The sequence below is a fragment of the Epinephelus lanceolatus genome, chromosome 12 (assembly GCF_041903045.1).
Source record: "Epinephelus lanceolatus isolate andai-2023 chromosome 12, ASM4190304v1, whole genome shotgun sequence".
Lineage (NCBI taxonomy): Eukaryota > Metazoa > Chordata > Actinopteri > Perciformes > Serranidae > Epinephelus > Epinephelus lanceolatus.
This window is the reverse complement of record NC_135745.1, coordinates 8,308,432-8,326,834: the sequence shown is the minus strand read 5'-3', so window position 1 is coordinate 8,326,834 and position 18,403 is coordinate 8,308,432. Positions and strand designations below refer to the sequence as shown.

At 41.2% G+C, this 18,403-nt stretch overlaps 1 protein-coding gene across 1 annotated transcript in view; it reads left to right on the top strand.

The window, feature by feature from the left end:
* brinp2 (bone morphogenetic protein/retinoic acid inducible neural-specific 2) overlaps nucleotides 1-18,403 on the top strand; it is a 342,576-nt gene that overhangs the window by 230,083 nt on the left and 94,090 nt on the right. The gene's annotated exons all lie outside the window — the stretch shown is intronic.

The following is an 18,403-nucleotide window of genomic DNA, read 5'->3' as shown; positions in this document are numbered from 1 at the left end:
CCGTATGTCGTAGAGACATGAAACTTTGCACAGAGATGCCTCTCCTCACTGGGAATAAATTTACATCAAGAACCCATAATTTCCGGTTATACAGATTTTCCGCCATTTTGAATTTTTTGAAAAACACTTAAAATCGACCTCTTCCTAGGAAGTTTGACCGATCTGCATGAAACCCGGTGAACATAAAGATGGGAACCAATATCTAAAGTTCCCTCTTGGCAAAAGTTGGAAAACTTACTAAAACTGAGCTTCTATAAGCACCATGCAACTTTGTAGGCATATGACCACACATAATCTGAGGGGACCCCTCCATTACTGACCCAATCAAACAAAATGGGGGCGCTAGAGAGCTAATTTCTTATGTAGGCCTAACCGCCATATCGATTTTTACTAAACTTGGTAGTTATGTAGAACAGGATGCCTCAAGGTGACTGGAGAAATTTAACTCTAATTGGCAACTGGGTGGCGCTATAACAACAGAAAAATGCTTAAAAATGGCTAAAATGCGACCGATCGCTGTGGCTCCCCCTGTGGGCCAAATGTTTTGGGGTTTTTTTTTTCAAATTTTTGGTATGACTAAGTCATGGTATGGTATGCTGTACATAATCACGGAAACTGTCAGTGACTCATTCTGCCAGTCAGTCATTCTACCAGTGCGCCCCACTTTTAAGTCAATACGACATATAAACACTTTAACTATCTGCCTTTCAACGTGCTACCTCAACTACTGATGTACAGTTTTAGCCCACTAACTATCCCACTATTGGCAATGGTACTACTGTACTTTCAATAAAGCAATCGTACTATCAAATTCACAGAAACTCTGTCTGAATACATTGCTCTTCTTAATGGGTTCAGTTGATTTATTCTGCAATTTCCTATGACCTGTATCCCAAACACACACCATGTGAAACTGTACGTGGGCAACTGTGCACTCAATGGGTATGGACTAGTGATCAATATTGGTATTTTAATACAAGAAAATTAGTTTAGCTGCCTCACTTGTCAGGTCCAGTCCTTTTTATGGGTACATTAAGACATTGTTTGTAGGTTGGCAGAAATTGAATTTCTTAAATGCACTATATTAATCACATATAATGTCTTGTTTTAAATTATATTGCCCTCTGCTACAGACCTAAACATGCCTTTTATTTACTAATGGTGTAATGCATGATGTGTTTGTTGTATGTTAATTTTGTAGATAATGCAACCACAGCAATGTCCAAGGGCAAAGTCTTTTTTTAATACCAACCAATTAGCCTAATGGGATCCATTTAAGTGGAATTTCAGAACTCTTATCCTGGCAGCTCAATCAACAACAATTAGGACATGGGAGTTGTTTCTGGCTTTCGTAGCGCTAAATAAAGTCTGTATTTAGATGCCTAGTGTAGTCATTCATTATGGAGTGAGTACCTAAGGGAGAAACTATTTTGAAACTGGCATCTCTGTGGGAAGATACATTCAACTGTTGAATATTTGGCTTCATTTGTACTTCCCATTAATTCCTCCAATTCCTACATGTAAACCTCTCCATTGTAACAGGATGAACCACTCAAACTACGATAGCCTCTGCACTGCTGATAAATCATAAAAGAAAAGAAAAAAACGATATCAGAGTCATAGGACAGAAAAGTGTTACATCATTTCATGGTGATGTGGTAGAAACTCTAAAGCTCAGTGCTGTACATTTTCTAGTCAAGTAAAAAAAAAGTCTCTTTGTATTTTCTATTCCCCGAATGCTTCAACGCTCCACTGTTCTTACTCTCTCTGATCTCTGACTCTGATTGCATGCCTCTGTGTATGTTGTGTACCTTAAGGCTTTGCCTGGGTGTTTGTGTGTGTTAGTGCATATGTGCCTCTGTGAAATGAAGACCAGAGCGTTGGTGCCAACAGTGGCGACCCCTCTCTCATCATTAATGATTTCAGTCAGAAACAGGCTGACTTTAGCCTTGACTCAGAGCCACACTTTGAAGTGGAGTTGCGGAATCATTATTATTTTCACTGAATGTTTTTGCACTGCTTTTTGCTTTCAAAATTAAAACCTCTTCGGTTATTAGTTGTGCAGTTCTATTGTGCGTATCAATGCGTGTGTTTGAGTGGGTGGTGTGCTTGAGATGGAGTGCATCAATAACACATCAGGAGTCCAGGGACAACACGTCCAGAAAACAGCAAACAGGAGTGTGTGGGGAGAGACAGGACACAAAATACAGAAAGCACTGCATCAGTTGGATTACACAGCCTCTGGTTTACATAATCTTCTCGTGCAAAACCAAAGAAAGCAACTCCCCTCTCACCACAATGTTCCGTGTGGATAAAGTGTTATAGAGGACAAACTCCACCTGATGCCAAGTGTAGTCATAGAAATGTAGACTCAGAGAATACAGTATCTGTGCCCCACATATGATTAATCTCTGAATCTCAGATGAGCAGCTTGGCTACTCCTGACAGGAGCTTTACTAGGACCTGCAGTGATGTCATTCTCTGAAAAAAAAGTGTTGGAACAAAAAGAAGCAGCTCCCTTAGTCCCCAGAATCACCTTTTTGAAGGCTTCAGTCACACTGCAAAGATTTGGCCCAAATTTAATCATTGTCACCATTTCAAAATGTATTGCACAGAAAGACTTGAATCCTCACTTAGGTCTAATTTAATAGGTTAGGTCATCATTTCCCCTTCTGATGATTATTTCAGCTTGGTTTTCATGGGGGGCTGTAGTAGGTATAAATCTGTGGGCAGGCATTTGATTTCCCTTAGCAGGCCTGATGTAAACATGATAGGTGGAACAGGCACATGAGCGTGTTGATTGAGCTGGTTATATAATTGTTATCCTCCCTATCTCCCGAGCATATGTGCATTGTGCAAAGTTATAGGCTGTATTACATTTCCTGGGCAGCATCCCAAGTAGGCTAAATTGTCACTGATCTGGTAACAACATACTGGTAGGTGAAGTCATTGTCAGTTAAAATATCTAGTAGGTCAGTGGAAATGTGGCCCACATGTGCTGCAGCCTAAGAAATGGTACACAGCTATTTTCTGGGGCGTTGCCACAATGTGGACGCAATTTTGGACCAGTAGAGTGATACAAGTAAACATGACCTAGACACCGGGGCTGCAGGCCAGAATACATACAGCATAGACGTAACACATCACGTAGGTGGGGACTCCATCTATGTAGCCTGCGATTTGCCAGCTTATAATGCAGTTGATTCTGCAGTGTTTTGAAGTATATAGGCTATATTAACTGGCACTGAATTAACTAACAAAATTGGTGTATTTAAAGGTATTTACTTTAATCATCTTTAAACAGATTGCACTATTTTTTTCAGAGTTCTTTGTGGTTCCTACCTTTTGGAGGGGCATATCGCTGTGTGTTGAGAAAAAAATTAACACTGTAGCACAGGGATCTTTAATGTTTTTTAGGCCAAGGACCAGTTGGCTGAAAGAAAGACAAAGCAAGGACCCCCTGCTACATATATTGTATAAAAGTGTGTCACATATTACACTGGGCTGATAGAGGATGCCAGGCAGAAGGCCATATCAGCCTCAGGTTGCAGTCATAACCTGTATTTGCTTTGCAGGAAGGTGAGGGAGAAAGCTCTTCTTTCACAAAGATAAGTCAGTGCAGATGGCAAAATATATTGGATTTATGTTAATGAGTATTTTCAGATGGATATTTAGTTATCAAAAGAAAAAAACAACAGAACAATGATTTGGTAGGCCCCCTGCAATAACTCTGAGGACCCCTTAGGGGCCCTGGACCCCAAGATCCAGGGTGTAGCAGCTTCAGTTGATTGTGCCCCATGTATTTCATTCATTAGCATGGACCTCTGCAGGTGGGATCCTCCCTCTGAATTTTTGTTTTTTGATAAACATGCTCTGTTTTGAGGCTTTCTTTGCACCCACGGACCTTATTTACATGCAAAGTGCACATCTTTATATGATTATATTCATTGAGAAATGATTGAGACAACTCTGTGGGCAGACCAGATCCCCATGGGCCTGACACGTAATGTTAGGAATAAACATCTGACACATTTTCTGCAGGTAAATCTGAATTTTGAATGGAAATAATATTACATCACGATACATGATGTGAAAAATATCCATATGATTTAAAATATTGAAAAATAACTTTGTTCTCAACTGATTACTTGCTGAGATCTGCACATGTGGTGGCATTGCTAAAAAAAAAATTCAACAGCAGTCAGACTGAAAAGTTACTCTGTTACCCTGAGGTTAGTCAGACTTATTTTGTTAGTAAAATGATTACCCATACTAACCAGCACACAGTTTTCCTGTGCACAGAGGCATTGGTTTTAACATTTTCAGTGCACTCACTTTTAGTGTTAGCTCCAAATGAAGTGGTTTTGATAATCTGGCCATGACATGAGGAATGAGAGGGGCTGAGGGGTGAGACTGAATGGGGTTGAGCACACGGGAATGAATAGGATTGAATGGGGATTGATGATGGGCATAGGCCAGCAAATGTTGGGAAGAAAAAACCCAAGGAGTGAGACTGCTTCATCAACCTCCTGTGGTTCCTGTAATGAAAGCGAAGGAAGTAAGGAAGCAGAAAGGGGCTTGTGGGGGGAGAGTAATGGGAACTAAGACAATTGGATAGAAAGCTTTAGACACAGCTTTATAAAGATAGCACAGCAAATGGGATCAGGTAAGCTGTAGCCTTTCTTCTTGTAATAATAAAGTAATAATCACGTTGTTTATTACAACTGATAATACAGTAGCTAAAACTATGAACCTAAGGCCCAGGTTGTAAACTGGGCTGAACGTTCTTTTCCACCTAAACCCCTACAGAAACTACAAAATAAATTCCTAAACTATTTCTACTTAAAAACAGGCTCTGCTACTAAACATAGCCTCTTGTTTTTGGTTGTTTTCATGCTGACCATTAGCATGTCCGAGCAAACCACATGAGGCCTGCAACAAATGCACAGTTCAGTTTCCCCGAGAACATAATGCCTTGCCTCTCACACCAGCCTTTAACTGGCCACAGCTAGCCCTTCAAACTCACAGTCACAGAGCAAATGCTGCACAGTTTTTTACTTAACCCAGAACATATTCTGTAACCTTACCCTATGGTATATGCCTCAGTGTGCATCTGTTTGCTGAAATGACCCAATAAATAAAGCTTCACCATTGTTTTGCCTCTACAGGTATAATTATGGTCCTGCTCAGTCATTAACATTCCAGCATCTCGACCATGATCTGGCTGAGTGAAATGACTTGGATGAATGAAGTTTTTATCAATACTCACTTTCATGGTTAGAAATATCTCTGTTGAACACAAATGTTCTCTGCCATACCTAATGAAGATACCTGTAGTATGGTCCCACTATTTTGTAAAAGACATGCAGACAGCAGAACTAGCTTACTTTCAGGAAAACTAAACATATCGCCTTTAGCAAACATCAGTATTCTACGATATCTGGGCACTGCAGCTATGGTATGGATAAGGTTGGGGCAGGACTGGTTTTGGGGCAAAAAAAAATGGTTAAGAGGGGGTTAGGGTTAGGAAACTAAAAACAACAAACACTGTTGTCCTGCATTTAAGTCAGGTTCGCTACATGCCCATCAAAGAATTCTACCTTCTCACCCTTACTTATTGCTGCATATAGGGCACACTTATAGACTGTATAAAAGAGGTGAACGCTGCCACTAGCCTGTTGGCCCTTTCTCATTCTGAAGTCGTTGAATATGGCTGCTTAATGAGTGATTTCGGCGTCAGACACCTGACGATGAAATCATTGACTCAGTGGCCACTTCTAGTGTGAATGTAGAGCCAAACCATGATGCGACCATGATTTGTACCAAGGTAGCCATGCCCTAAAGCATATCCTGTTGTACGGTCTTTTATTCTAAACAGGACCATAATTAACAAAAGGAACATCAGGCTGTACTGAAGGGAACTTGAAACTAGTGATTCAGAACATCAACTCATTAGGAAAATGTTTACTAAGGTAATAAATCAAAGGAGAACTAGGGTTATTGTCTCAGAGATTTCTACATTACTGGACTTCTATTTGTAACCAGCGGCCTCGCCCCCTGCTGTCCATTAAAAAGAATGCAGGTTTAAAGCACTTTCACACTGGCATCACTGTACAGACCAGGAAATAACCTCTTGGGCATTCTACTTCCTGCACTGGCACTGAGCCTTCCATTAGACTTAAATTGTAAGGTGCATAATTGTCCAATACGTATTAATTCCTAGTGATATCGGGTTGATAAATAGACCATCCACAGACATCAAGCTTAAACAATAAGCTTTGTTCCACTTGTGGCTGGGAGGCACAAAACCCACTTTGTAAGTCCCCCAGACCTTGACCTTTCTCCTTCACTGGCAGGTACAAAACTTCCACTTAAGTCCTCCTTTGAGACTTCCAGGAGTACTTTCAGGGTCTCCAGCACACAGAACTGATGCTAGAGAGTAGAGGCAGTCACTTTATTTGTAGCCGGGATGCTACCCTCAAAGGACTTAAGCCACAACCACTGCCATTTGATAACGTGGCTGTAACCTTGTCCCCTATTCCCTCCCTATTCTATGTCCACACTCTCATGGAAAGCCCCAAGTACTTTCATAGCACCTGTCCTCTTTTTTAACCAGCATCTGTAAGAATCCTTGAATCTGTCCATAGCGCCATAATCAACCCTCTCACATTTTCCCTTGCCCATCCTTACTGAAGAGGCACTCTCATACAGACTTGCTCAAGGCTTCACATACTACTTATTCATCATTAACAATATACTTATGATCATAATATCCTCAGTATGTATTTGACATGAAGAACTCTGCATGTCAAGTAAAGGTTACACAATAAGCCTGCACAAACTTTTGAAAGGATGATTCTCCTCAAATGATCTACTCCGTAACACAATCCCCTGAATACAAAACTCTTCTCGACAAAATTAAGCCCTCTCCAACTTCAAAAGCTCATAATATAAAACACAGATTGTGTGGCACACAGTCAATTTCCTTTTTAACAACAAGCAAACCTTCCAGTCTGTTCAGGATCCCAGTGATTGAGAGTCTATTATAAATGCCCCTAGAACATAACATAGGCTCGCTTCCAATGTATCACACAGTCAAAAGTCATTTCTCAGTGTATCAGAAAGGATTTTAAGAACCAAAATGAAACCTCAGGCCCCCCTTTTAAGTCAAAAATGACGCCATTGCCTGCTGACAGCTGCTTGGTGGCCTTCTCAGAGGGGACTCCAGGAAAACCTCTAACAGATCCTCCCCCACAGCACCCCAAACGCGCCTTTAGAACTCTGTTGGAATTCCATCAATAGCAGTAGCAGGGCCTAGGGACAGATGCTGTACGACACTTGTGAGCTCCTGCAGGGTGAGAGGTCTGTCAAGTGCCTCCCTTTGCCCAGGCCTAACTCTGGGCAGTCACTGAAACAAATTCTCAGTACACCACCTGTCACTGTATAACACGGCATATAAATCGCTTGCCAAATGCCTTATCGGTGCCTCCTTTGACATCACAGCCCTAAATGGCGGTCTCAAATGTAAAGGTTGTTTAAAGAGTGGCAGAGATAAAGAGAGGTAGAGGGAGAGTGCCAGATGAAACTTCATCCTTTGAAAAAGTACTCAGAGCTATGGATGCATTTTAACTTAAAGGCCTATATGATCTAATTCAGCCACCTCCAAGCAGGCCTTATCTATCCCCAGCCTTACTGCCATGTGTTTTGCATACATCAACCATACAGTTGAATCTCTGTGAAAGAACACAAAACTATCACAAAACAGCACAAAACCACCCAGGAACCCAGTGGAAGAAAAGGTGCATTTCATTCTTTCCAAAAAGTCTGCAGAAAATCCAAGTGACAGTCAGATGGAAAGAAAGAAAAAGACAGGCAGGCATAGAGATAAGCACAAAGAGAGATGGAGCAAGTGTGTGATACAGCAAAAGTCTGTGCCAGGCTGTGCCATGTACTGTACCGTATATTGAAGCTGAGCCGCTGCCAAAGCCTGAGGCTCTAAGAGCAGGAGCAAACATCGAGGGTACCAACACCATCTCCTCTACTGTAGAGAGTGCATTCCAGTGAAGTGGACCAAGCATTCACTGAAGCAAAAGGCCGAGAGTGAACACACACACTGGGACACACACTGATAACAGAGGGGTGGTGATCATAAGGGAGGCTTAAGAGCTTCAAATTGCCCAAAATGGGAAGTGTGGTCTCTGCTAGAGATTGAGACATAGAAAGAGAGGGAACCATGGGTCTGTTATTTCTGGTCTACTGCGGTGATCTAAAACTGTGGCTGCATGGGAGCAAAGCCTGATGGGTAATGACCCTAAAAGCCCCCATCAGAAGAGACACCGACAGGTCCTGAAATTCATGGTGGGGACTGGAAACAGGTGCCTGAAAAGAAAAAAAAACAACAGTTTTTTATGCCTCCGGACCGGTGAAAGCTGTGGCCGGATGCATTATAATGTCCGGGTTGTCCATCTGTCCCATTCTCATGAACACAATATCTTAGGAATGCCTTGAGGGAATTTCACACATTTGGCACAAATATTCACTTTGAATCAAGGATGAACTGACAAGAATTTGATGGTCAAAGGTCAAGGTCACTGTGACCTCACAAAACATTTTTTTTGGCTATTACTCAGGAATTCATGTGCTAATTTTGACAAAATTGCACACAAATGTCTAATAGGATAAAATAATGAAGTGATGACATTTTATATTCAAAAGATCAAAGGTCATCTTCACTGTGACATCATAATGTTCTGTCCATTACTCAACGTCAAATCGTCGAAACAGAAGGGGAGACATTCTGTCAAATACTGCCTTGGTGACACTAATCTTGGGTGCCCACCTTGAAACTGCTTGTATCTTCTCTGCTACTGGAGTGACAATGTGTCTGAAGCATCCATGTTTTCACAGACATTGATGTAAAAACTGCAACTTTATGAGTTCACAGAAGCATATAACCGTAAGGCGTTAATTCTAGTATTATTATAGGTAACAGCCAAAAAGTCCAAATTATAAGGCTCACTTTAAAACAAGGCTTTTCATCCATAATCTGAAACATCCTTTTTATTGAGAGCAAATTCAACTCAGTTACTTTGTCCAAACTGTGACACTTGGCTCTATATGAGTTCCTGATCCCCTCACCCACCAGCACACCTGTTCCCTACTTCCCTACAGCCCTCTCTGCTTACTTTGCCCTCACTGACAGATTACCTGTCGCCGAACTCCGCTTTGAACTCTTACCAAGTAAACGATTGATTGCTTTCAGCTGCTCTGCCTCTGAGTCCTGCTTGCGAGTTCACATCTCTGTGCTCAGAACCGTTACAGTGCAGAGGATGGATGAGTGATTGATTCAAGAGTGATTAAATGGATGTCTTAATACTGCCTCCACAGAGCAGTACGTAATTAATAAAATGACACCAATGTTAGATTAATTATAATTCAAGTTAAAATAGGCTATAAATCAATAGCAACCTGGAGGCGTAATAATGAGTGACTTAAGGAGAATGTTTTCTCCTTCTTAAATCACCATATGTGCAACACTTCTTATGTTTATGAGCACTGGCTTAGCTTTACCCACCATTGTGTTTGCCACATCATGTTAAACTCTGAGTTACACTCTGTCCCAGCTCTATGTCATATGGAAAACACAAGCAGTCTGGATCTGATCCAATACACTGTTAGGTGGTTCAGAATAAGAAATGTTGGGAAGAGTAAAAGATAGTTGGACTATTCATTTAAAGATACCCTGTAGATTTTGCATTGCATTGCGTATATCTTTAAGGCCACACAAGTATCTTAAATGCACTGCTTTCTTCCTAAAACATTTGCAAGATTTTTTTTTAACATTTTGAAACTTGTAGTGCTACACACTTTAAAGAGAAAATATTTGTTTTAACTTAAAGTTTTGTATGGGCTGCCATAAAACCTATCTTGACTGAATTTGAGAAGACTAGTTGAGGTAATTTTGTAGCATTTGAACTTGTTTTTGTGAATTCTGTCAACTTAAAATTCTAACGCAGCCTGAACACGTTTGCTCAGGCCCCAAAGAAGGGCACTGGACTTTGAAGCCAATTTGACATAGTGTTACAGTGGACAGTGTTACAAATAAGACTAAAGGGTCCGTCATGTGATGCCATGGGCCCCAAAAAGCCTTTTTCCCATTGACTTATATTGGGAAAAGGTCATCTGTAAATCAGAGGATAATAAGATAAGATAAGAGTGTCAAACCCTGTAAAACAATTAATTTCACTACTAACCACCCTGTGAAATCAATCTACCATTTATTTTGGCTAACTAGAACTACCTACTCATTTACACAGTAATTAGTGGCTAGTTACTAAAATGGACAGGCAGAGGGTAAAGTTGTATAGCTCTGGGTTGTAGCCAAGGCTTTGGGACCACCAACTGTTGGCTGGAACATGATACTACAACTTAAATGATTGAAAATGGCTTCCAAATATTTTTAAACTGTAGAGGACACTATGCATGTGAGGTCCTGCCTTCAACGATGCATCCAGTTGTCTTTATAGATCTATGTGTTTGCTAGCTAGCATTCTTCTTCTTCCCTTTGCTGGCTCATCTACACATGTAATGGTGTAATACTGTCCCTTGCTGTCGATCAGTGGAACAGTGTTATGCGAGGAATCTGTGTCATGCATTGATGTACAAAGTCACATCCATAAGCCTTTATTCCACTAGTTTCTGTAACTTGATGCAATATGTCATTCAGCATTTCTTACATCAAGCTTTCTGAGAAAATGAAGTGTGCTCCTTTGATATAAGTTCCATATTCTAAGATAAATCGGCCTTCGAAACCTTTGTAAATCATTGTAAATTCATCTGAAAAATGAATTTTAAAATGAAATGGCTGTTTACAGAATGGCTCCATGCCACAGTATTTGGGCTGAGGAAACCAAAAATGTCACTGAATTCATTAAAAAATATGTAGTGGTCAGAGTGTTCCAAGTTCTTGCTTGCTTGGTAAAAGGTTTTGATTTATTTCTCCTTTCAGATTTCATGTGTATCTGACAATCTAGACAGACTTATGTTAAAGGCCTCTTTTAACCAAAATAAGCCTGCAAAAGAAATTCCATGTCAGTGGCATTCATACAGGATGCATTGCTGTAGACTGTGTGGCTTCAAGTGATATAAAATGCCAGAAAGGGTTCAAATTCATCCTAGACACATTGTGTGCCTTACTGAAGTGTTTTTTATTTGAGATCAGCAGATGTGAGTTGCATGATGAACAGGGCGAGCTTTTTGCCGAATACTAATGTCCCACTGCAATAAAGACACGTGTCAAAGGTGGAAAGCAGCAAGGTGAGAAGAGGAGTCACCAACAAGTGTTTCACCCTGCCTGTTGAATAAATTGTCCTCATTTTCACTTTCGACTTTATTATGTATTTTAAAAGTATAACAAGTTGTGTTGGGATACACAGAACAGATTTCCTCCCCCATGATACTCTAATATAACTACACGTTTGCTATGCTAATGGCTGGGGCTAGAAAACTGTTCCGAAATATTCAAAAGGAAGAAGAAATGTTGAACGATACTTTCCAGAAGACTCTCACAACTTCTCACTTTAATTTGAAGCACTTTATTGTCCATACATCCATTTTCATCCGCTTATCTGGGACCGGGTCGCAGGGGCAGCAGGCCAAACAAAGCACCCCAGCATCCCTCTCTCTGACAGGGGGAATCCTTATCAGATGTCTGAACTGACCCCTTTCGATGTCTGGGCTCCTCACCCTATCTCCAAGGCAGAGCCCAGTCGCCCCATGGAGGAAACTCATTTTGGCCACTTGTATCCGCGATCTCATTCTTTTGGCCATTACCCAGAGGGTTGGGACATAGATGGACCAGTAAATTGAAAGCTTCGCCTTCAGGCATAGCTCACTCTTCACCATGATGGTCCAGTGCAGCGCTCTTATCACTGCAGATCACCACTCAATCCCACGCTCGATATTACCCTCACTCGTGAACAAGACCCCAAGATACTGACCTCCTTTGCTTGAGGCAGTAACTCTCTCCCTACCCAGAGGGGGCAGTCCACCGGTTTCCAGCAGTGAACCATGGCCTTAGATTTGGAGGTGTTGACTCTGATACCGACCACTTCATACTCAGCTTCAAACTGACCCAGTGCCTGTGGCGTAATGAAGCCAACAGAACCACATCATCTGCAAAAAGCAGAGATGCAACTCTGAGGTTCCCAAGGCGGACACCTGTGCCTCGAGATCCTGTCCATAAATATCACAAACAGAAGCTTTGAAAACCCTGGCGGAGGCCAACATCCACAGAGAGCGTGTTTGACTTCATGGCAAATATGCAAATGCAGCTCTCACTTTGGTCATACAGGGAAAGGATGGCTTGTAGCAGCAACCCGGTGCCCCAAAATCCTGCAATCCTGCAGTACCCCCATAGGACTCCCCTTGGGATGCAGTCGTAAGCCTTCTCCAAGTCCACAAAACACATGTAGACTGGATGGGCAAACTCCCACAACCCCGCCAGCAGTCCTGCAAGAGTAAAGAGCTGGTCCACTGTTCCACAGCCAGGACAGAATCCGCATTACTCCTCCTGTATGTTGCAAATAAATTATATGTATACCAGTATACATTGTTTAGTTGGTTGGCAGCTGAGAGTCGGAGCTGGCAACCATGTAACTGATGACACAGTGTTTCAAAGTAATTATATGGCTTATTGAATATATGTGCCAAACAATAATATTAAACTTCCTCTGCTGACAGCAAACAGCCAGTGACTTAACAATCAAAGAAATGTGTCCTCACCGGCCACAGGAGACAGTCTGCCTGTTTTTATCGTCCATCACAGTGCCATTGTTCACTACTTAAATAATACTGCTCTGACTCTTACTTTTGTCAATGGAACAACAATTTAATCCATTTTAATCCATTACAGTTAAGCCGTTTGCTTGGACCATCTTTCCCACATCTGTATCTGTAAATACGTAGAATGCAGCCAAGCTTCCCAACATGCTTTAAGCCACCAGTCAAAAAAAGAAAAAAAATTGCAATGCTTTATATATTAAAGGGATAGTTCGGGATTTTGGACATGAAGTTGTGTGAAACACTGACCATCTGTAGCTCTGATGTGACCGTGTCACTACTGTCAACGAGCCTCCTGCTCTGAGAAATCGCCTGTAGATTACCGGAGAAAAAGTAGTTCTGAAGATATACGGGGGACACGTAACCAAAAGGTTTTAAGCTACAAAAAAGTATGCATGTGTTTTGTTAGACTATTTCAATAATTTTAAAACATCCACGCATTACGTCAGACCTTGCTATCAATTGGGACTATTTTCTGGCCAGTATCACTACGCCATGCAGGCCCGCAAGACAGCACGGCAACAGAAATCAATAAGACAGTTCATCACCATGCCGTGCAGGTGCGCAGGATAGCAACGGCTAATGAAAACTTTAACGGCTGTTTCCAACAGAGAACCAGTAGGCTATTATTAGTGAGGAAAAAGATGTACTAGCCCTATATATACCTACTACTACAGTGCAAACACTGGCTCAGGCTCACGACACACCCTCGTCAGCTGCTGTAGGTAAACAGAGGAATACCAAAATAGTGCGAACTTGTGATTTCCCCAGCTGTGGGTATAAAAACATTGCCGGCTCCCAATTCCATCCGTTTCCTGTTACAGATGTAACCCGTAGGCAACTTTGGCTAACCCACCACCAGAACAAAGCAGAGACTGGTCATAATCACATATGAATTCACATTTCTATGTGATTGATTACTCATGTCACGGATTTAGCAGTTAGCCTAATATAATAAACTAAATGCCGACGGTAAAACGAGGCCGCGTATAATGTACTCTCCACAACACAACAGGCTATTAGTTCAATCAAACATTTTGTTTTACAGACAATCAGCTACAGACATCGTTATATAGACTGGTATTAGGTAATATATCTCTCTTTGGGCACAGCAGTGCGGATATAGCATTTTCTCTGTCCGTCGGGATCTGTGGGCAGCTGAAGTGAGCCTGACATACGCGCAGTTGCTTCACCCTCGCCGGCTTGGTAGCGAGGTTCATCCCAATTGACACAAGCCAAAGTTGCTTGCGGGTTACATCTGTAACAGGAAACCGATGGAATTGGGAGCCAGCAATGTTTTTATTCCCACAGCTGGGGAAATCACAAGTTCGCACCATTTTGGTATTCCTCTGTTTACCTACAGCAGCTGACGAGGGTGTGTCGTGAGCCTGAGCCAGTGTTTGCACTGTAGTAGTAGGTATATATAGGGCTAGTACATCTTTTTCCTCACTAATAATAGCCTACTGGAAAAAGATGTACTAGCCCTATATATACCTACTAGTAGTAGGTATATATAGGGCTAGTACATCTTTTTCCTCACTAATAATAGCCTACTGGTTCTCTGTTGGAAACAGCCGATGAAGTTTTCATTGGCCGTTGCTATCCTGCGCACCTGCACGGTGTGGTGATGAACTGTCTTATTGATTTCTGTTGGCATGCTGTCTTGCGGGCCTGCACGGCGGAGGGATACTGGCCAGAAAATAGTCCCAATTGATAGCAAGGTCTGACGTAATGCGGGGATGTTTTAAAATTATTGAAATAGTCTTAACAAAACACATGCATACTTTTTTGTAGCTTAAAACCTTTTGGTTACGTGTCCCCCTTATATCTTAAGAACTACTTTTTCTCCGGTAAGCTACGGGCCATTTCTCAGAGCAGGAGGCTCGCTGACAGTAGTGACACTGTCACATCAGAGCTACAGATGATCACACAACTTCATGTCCAAAAACCCAAACTATCCCTTTAATATAAATTTACCATGTTAGATGAATTTGGGAAAAGTTTTAATAAAAACATAACTTAAGGAAAAATTAAAGGCATACTTAGGAGGAGGGAACAGAACAGAATCAGTGATGCTTATTGACATTTCTTAAACTTTAAAGCAGCTGTAGGCTATATGATTATATATTCAAACTTAGTTCAAAACAAAACAATCTAACTCTTAACACCAAGGTTTATTTGGAAACGACTTTTATTGTTACTGCTACCATTACTGTAGCAAAAAGAACTAAAAGTCCTTACAAACCCAGAGCAGTCCACAGGACAGTTACCATGTCTTCTTTCCAGATGTGACAGAGTGATTGTAACTAAAGAAAGGAAAAAAGGAGAAGTAGAAAGACAAAAAGCGATTGGTGATGGGAAGAGTGTTATTTAGCTGTCTCCCAAACTGAAGAAACCCCTGCCAGAGTTGCAACTAGTACACACACGTACACACATGCAAAAACCTCAAAGCACCTGCCAAAGCATGGAAGAGGAAAAATGTGACTAATTACATCTCTTTCCAAGCCATTGAAAAAGTAAATACCAAAGAAGAGACATGCATATTCATAGCAGGGCACAGCAGGTTTGACTTGGCAGTTGAAAATCATCCAGACTGAGATTGTGAAGTGAGGAGAGAGGAAGCTTTTGACACAACAAATTGATGATTATTAGACAGACAGACAGAGAGACAGACATGGTCCAACAGACAGATTCAGGGAAGCAGCATGAACATCACACAGCAAAGCCTCTGAATGCTGCCTGCTGTTTTCTAAAGGATGACGCTGCATTTTAAAAGATCACAAATCAACTTTTGATTTGGTTTAATAGACTGTGCAGTCATGTAACTTTGGTACCATAATTAGCATATCACTTTATTTTTAATATAATTTAAATAATAAAGGCAGTGAAATTGAAAGGGTGATGTTACCCTGCTGTTAAAGGACATGAAGACAGACGGCGTTTCCCACAGCTTGGGAACTGATTTGTGTTTGACTATGTGACCGTGATCCTCAATTAGTAGGCCCTCAGTATTACAAATGTTACGGTTTATTGCCTGCCATTATAGTTTTCTATTACATTCTTGTGGGGTGTATAGGCCTACAGCCGTTCTGTTTATGACTGCTGTTCATTCATTCCAAATCTATCGCACGCTTCTACAGTGGCTGGTGGCTATGCAGCCTCCAGTAGTCGCACAAGGACTTTATACATCCATGCATGCACCCTCCCAGAAATGTAACTCCACAGTAAAGCAGACCTTCTGTTTATTTTTTTGAACTGTGAACTGTTGATTTCTTCAATACTACAAAACCACCAACCACAAAATAGCATTTGAAATCTAGTGTGCGATTTATCCTGGTCGAGGAAAGTCCAGTAAATGTTAGGCTACTTGATACGATGGCCTTACGCTAATAACATTAGCATATTGTAGGCTATATGTGGGGAAAACATGTCCAGTAAAAGACAATCTGTAAACCTATAAGTTATAATGGAGTTGATATTTGTAACGGTACCTTTGTTAAATGTTGCTGTTGTTTACAGCGTCATGCAAGTAGTGGAAAAGTCTGCTAGCTGCTAAGCTAATGTATGCCATGTAGAATGTCTTTAGCTTATGCCAATAAAGTCAGCATATTGTATTTCTGGGGAAAACATGTCTAGCAAAAAAAATAATTGTTTTGTCTGTGGCGCTTGTGTGTTATAATGGAACCGAAATTTGTAGTTTTGTTTATTGTTGTTGCCATTTATCTATGTTTTAAATGTGTTTTATGTACATTAGTTGAATTATTCAAACTTAATTGCATGTCACAGAAACTCAACACAGCAGCATAGAATCTCAACAGCCAACTGCCAAAACACCAACTAGCGTTTTGGCAGTGAAATTGCAGAGCAACCCTGACATACCACTGCACAAGTATACGTGCCCACAACACTTTAGGACAGTTGTATAGGCTACAGCCTAGGCTCTCCATAGAGCCTGCATTGTTCTCTTTTTTCAGATGTTTTTAAGCAACATTAATTTTTTTGACTGGACTGCTCCACTGGGGCCAGTGCTGTTAGCTAAAGACCATGACTGAGTGGATGTCGCTTCTTCTTGTTTTAAATTAAAAGCCCTCTAGTGTTTCATCCACGGTCCAGCCATATATATATACAAGGTTTTGACCTAGTCTTGTTGACTTGGCAGAGAAGGAAAACCACAGCTGTGAATGACAATATTAACAATGGCTCTGTTCTTTTCAGGTGTGCCATGACAGTGTGACAGGGAGCATAAACAATACCTGGACCTTGAAACCCAAGCAGCTCGTTTGATTGATTGGTTACACCTGTGCTTTGCTTCTGTGTCAGAATGTCTGCTGTGATTAAGGCCTGCTCCTAAGAGATGTGCCTTGGGGTTGTTTGTTAAGCTCAGCAAATCTGCAGAAATGTCATGAAAAGATACCAGTAAGTCCTCTGTAGGAATATGTCAGCTGTTGTGACTTAGCATGTTGTCATACCTTTAAGAAATTAAATGAGTGCATTTAATCCTTTTTACGGTGCTAAGTTGGTCATGTATGATTGAATAATGCACTGTACTGGAGAAGCTAGCTAGCTAATTACAGTGCTAAAATGAATTGTTGACCTGTTGTTATGTTGTGGGTCTGGGCTAACAAAGCAAGCTAACTGTATGAGTGACCAGTACACACGGTATAATTTTCCCAAAAATAAAAAAAAGAGGTTTAACTAAAAATGTTCTAATACAGTCTTAGCCAGACAAGAAATCGTAGCCCAGAAACAGAAGCAAGTCTCGTATTCATCAAACCCATTCTCACTCCCAACTTTTCAAATACAATCGCCTTGTCAGTGGATCTCAGCATCAGATACCAAAGCACAGAGGCACCCTTTGTGGCGGCAGCAGCTGTTTCTCATGCAGCGTGCAACAACCCAACTTGTCAAATATTGGCGCTTTGTCAGTAGAACTAGGTGTCAAAAACAAACACACAGACACCCTTTGTGGTCGTACACTACACACCGGGTGGAGGCAGTTTGTCACACTGTTGGCAACTACCACAGTATGAAGAGTGAGAAAGTCTGCAAAGAGTGTGTGGGAGGGGAGTTGGATGGGTTAGACAGAGTCCGGATTTTCACCTGTTCATTTCCTGTCTGAAACCAAAAGTCAAGCAAGCAATTTTGATAATAACGTAGCGTGCTAGTTTATGTAGCATGCTACACTGGTGAAGTATGTCACGTGACATGACATTCCGTTTGACATTTCGCATTGATCATGAAAATAAGGTTCAACAACTCATCCGTATACCTATTACAGGTATTGTGGTCTTTAAAATCAAAAAAAGATGAACAAAGCTAAATGGCATCTCTGCATATTGTAAAAAGAAATGTTCCGATGGTGATTTGAGAATTTCAATTACACAGCGGGAAAAGGAAATAATGAAACCCTGGGAAACAACCTGAACATGGCAGGTAGAAACAGCAGGTTGTTTATGATGACTGCAGAACAGGTGACAGTTGCTACTGATAGCTTCCAAAACTACTAAAATATGCCCCTGGGCAGGCTTCTAAACTTATTATATATGCATCCACAGAACCTGCT